This window comes from Rutidosis leptorrhynchoides, chromosome 3 (assembly GCF_046630445.1).
Source record: "Rutidosis leptorrhynchoides isolate AG116_Rl617_1_P2 chromosome 3, CSIRO_AGI_Rlap_v1, whole genome shotgun sequence".
Taxonomy (NCBI): Eukaryota; Viridiplantae; Streptophyta; class Magnoliopsida; order Asterales; family Asteraceae; genus Rutidosis; species Rutidosis leptorrhynchoides.
Window position 1 is genome coordinate 469,844,790 of NC_092335.1, and position 4,158 is coordinate 469,848,947.

Here is a 4,158-nt window from a genome sequence, read left to right on the forward strand (position 1 = left end):
CAGGTGACCTAATGAATTCCAGGTGAATTCCTAGGATTTTACGTTCAATGGTAATGAACGCATTGAAAATGGTTTTTCAGAAAACAAATCGGTTTATAATTTTGATCAAAATATTTTCTCGTTCAAGCTCGAGTTTAGATATCATCGAATTCCATGAGTTTGTAATTCTCAATCTTTAAGGTCAATCTCTAGGATTGAGTAATATCAGTCTTAAAAGCTGATTTTTAATCTTTAAGGAGATTATCCTTTCTGGGGATCTGATTCATTAGTCTTATCAAACTAATTTGCAAGGTGCTCCCCCCCATTGTACGAGATAAATTCTTCTCATGGTTAGGATAAATCTGACCACTTGGCGACCCTGTTTTATGCTGAGGTCCATGGATTTCCTGCTGATTTTAGTGATGACTTTTCTAGATTTTTCATCAACCTACAGCTGGTCTGGACGACAACTTCCTGACCTAAATCAAGAAGCGCGTTTCTTTTTCGGAAGACTTTACTTCCTTTTAATGATGGAATTGATTCATCGTGTAGATCCATCTTTCTTACAGTAAATCAGGTAAAACTTTTTAGTTTAGTCCAAAGCAAAAGTATTTTCAGTTATTTGTACAAAAATATGTGACATATGTTTTGAATAACTTGGAGAATTTTCCCACACTTGGCTTTTATTTTTCCTTTTTGTTCTCCTCTATTCCATTCTTAAATGAATTCTAACATTTTGGTTTGTTTCTCAATTTATGTCCTTTCCGAGGTAACAATAATTTCGGTGTTAACACCTAGTTTTATAGTTCATAAATATGTATAAACATGATTTTGAGTTCATTTAGTTGAAAATTTTGAAAATTTTTACTAGAATTAGGTAGTCAGTATATAAGACTAGGGCTGTTCTTTATTATCAGAGAGCACTAGATTCTAATACAACTACTGCTTTACTAGTATTTTTAATGGTAACCAAGTGTTTAAGATAAAAAATTTTAAAAATAATTTAACCCCTTCCCACACTTAAGATCTTGCAATGCCCTCATTTGCAAGAAATCAGTAACAATTTAAATTATTGAGGGTGATTAGCGTAGAAATGATTAAATTTTACCAAAGTTTCCAAACATATTTGTGTTTGTGTTGAATGATAAATGGTGTACATCATTTGTTCATTCCGTCTTGTTGTTATTTCACATATATTTTGCATCTTGTCGTCAAAATTAGTTGCTTTTGCTGAACTTAATGCTAGTCTTTAAAAATGCGTTGTTTTACCCTGTTGTGTACATAAGATAAACTGCAAACATATATACATATTTTTGAAGTTTGGTATATTACCCCACATTCAAAAATTATTAAAATCTAATAAAAAAAAATTAGAAAATTATAAAAACTATTACAATATTAACATAAGTATTAAATGTATCAACATTACAAATAATAAAATAAATAAAACTAAGTAAACTAGGGATGATACTGATACCAGTAGGGGTTCCATGCATAACCATATGTGTTATAAAATGCTTCGGCTGGGTTATACGTAGGATACGGTGGTTGGATCTCTATAGACCAGGGAGGAAATACGGGCGATGGAGTAGGAATATAGTTTCTACCTATTTGTTGGCAATAAGCTATGATTTGGTTTTGATGAACTTGCCAATCTTCAAATGCTCGATGTCTAGCATTTTCGTACTCTTGTGAAGCTATAAACCTTTGCATTTCTGTCATTTCATTTCCCCCTCCCACATTACCTGGCTGTTGGTTTCTCTCAACCTGTGGATGTCTACCATTATATCGTACTGCGGCGTTATTTCGCCTCTTCAAAACCTTCGCACCATGGTATACATTTAAACCTATTGTATCGCGGGGTTCTGGTTCTTCGACTAATAATCCCCCCGACTTATATCCACACCGAGATATTCAGCAATCAAAGTAATAAATATACCACCTCCTATTATGCTATGCGGTCTCATCCCCCTAACCATAGCTGATAAATAATAACCCACACAATAAGGTATACTTACAGCACTTTGTGGGTCTCGAATACACATGTGGTAAAACAAATCCTGTTCATTTACCTTTTCCTTATTCTTACCTCTTTGTGTAATTGAATTAGCTAAAAACCTATGAATTACTCTTAACTCTGCTCTATCTATATCCAAATAAGAGTAATTTCCCCCTTTAAATCGGTGATGGCTAGTCATTTGACTCCATACACCATGCGTATCAAAATTTTCATCTATCTTTCTACCATTTAGTATCAACCCTCTACAATCGGCAGACGCTAACTCCTCAGGCGTATATATACGTAAAGCCTGAGCCATGTCTAGTAAAGACATGTGGTGCATCGAACCTCCTAACAAAAATCTAATAAAAGATCGATCGGTTAAACTAACTACCCGATCATTTATTTCTATACTACACAATAATTCTTCACACCATACTTTATATACAGGTCTACGCATGTTGAATAAACGTACCCAATCGTTAAAAGTAGAATTACCATACCTCTGTGTAAGTAATTCCCTAATTGGCCCGACTAATTCTACAGCTTCTAACGGTGCCCATTCTATTACCCTAGGTACTTCAACAGCTTTAGAATGAAGAGTATGCAAGCCCCTTTGGTATTTTGGATAATCTATCCAACATCTGTCAAATCTCAAGTTCGGGTGCAAATCTTCCAAGTGCATATCTGAAAATGTCATGACTGGATGAGGTATATCTTGTTTGTAGTAGTTATCCAACTCCTGTTGTTCCGTATTCTCAGCAGGAGCATTGCGAGCTTGGGATGAAGATTCACCCCTTTCAGTCTGCAAAACACATCAGACACAATTTTTGTGCATCCAAATATGCATTAGTGTCAGCAAAATCATCAATCAAAATAATTACAATGACATGATCAATTTATATCAAACTTATGCTCATTTTCATATTTTTATCAAATCTACTCTTTTTCAAATAAGCATATACGAAAATGTTCACCAAGTTCATAAGCATTCAACTCAAATAACATGTCAAAATAATCATTACTAGCAATTAAACAAGTTTCAAATGGCATTATTTCTTAAAAATCAAGTTCATGAATTTTAGACTTGAAAAAGTCCACTTTAATTCTCAAAATCATGTTTAGGCTCAAAGTTTGGATCATTTAACTACCTAAACATGTTACACTACTCAATTTAGCAATAATTCATGACAAAAATCGGCCATAACCTGTTTATATCAAAAAGCCCCAAATTTGCTCAAGAACACAAACGCTAGATTACTCAAAATTTGAAGTTTAAGGCTTCTAATCATGTTAAATAGCATCAATCTAGGTTATACAAGCATAATACATAAACAATTTAAGCATAATTACACTAAAAAGCATCAAAATCGAATTGGGTATAAAATTGTTCAAGAACACTAATTTTCGGATTAAATGGTGTTTAGGTGTAAAAATTTACCGTTTTTCTTGAGTAATTCCTTGATAGCATCCTTCTTAACATGATTTTAGTAAAAGATTTGATGAAAAACGGTCAAAAATTGAAAATTTGGGAGTGTTTTTTCGGGTTTTTCGCAGTATTTTTGTGTTGGGTGTGTGCAACTGATCTGTTCTGATGCGTTTTTTTTTTTCTGTAATTTCGGTCCTCCGCGAGTCGCGACATATTTACCCTTCAAACTCCGCGAGTCGCGGAGTTTGTATTTTTTTTTTAACATCTTATACTAATTAAAACAATTAAGTAATTAATTTTAAATTTTGTTTCCCTTGTTATTTAGGACGAGGTCGTTTCTGAACGATGTCCTAGTCCGTCCCTCGACAAAATTTTAAAATTTGTCTTTTTCAAGCGATTGTTTTAAAATCTTAGATTTTTGGGTTTTTTTTAATGTTTTTGGCATACTTTAATTCAATAAGATTAAAAATAATGATAATAAAAGTTCTCGTCCCTCCCTCGGGTAAAGCAATTTCGGTTCAAAGACCTAGTCTTCAACTCACGACGAATTTTAAAAATCATATTTTTAACTTAGCGAAATAAAGTAAATTTTTATTTTTAAATTCACACCAAACTTAAATTTAAAATGCATAAAATTAAAAATTTACACCAAACTTAATTAAAAATGCATAATATTAAAAATTCACATCAAACTTATATTATATTTTTGTTTTTATACATGCAAACTTATATTAAAAATATTAATTTTTCA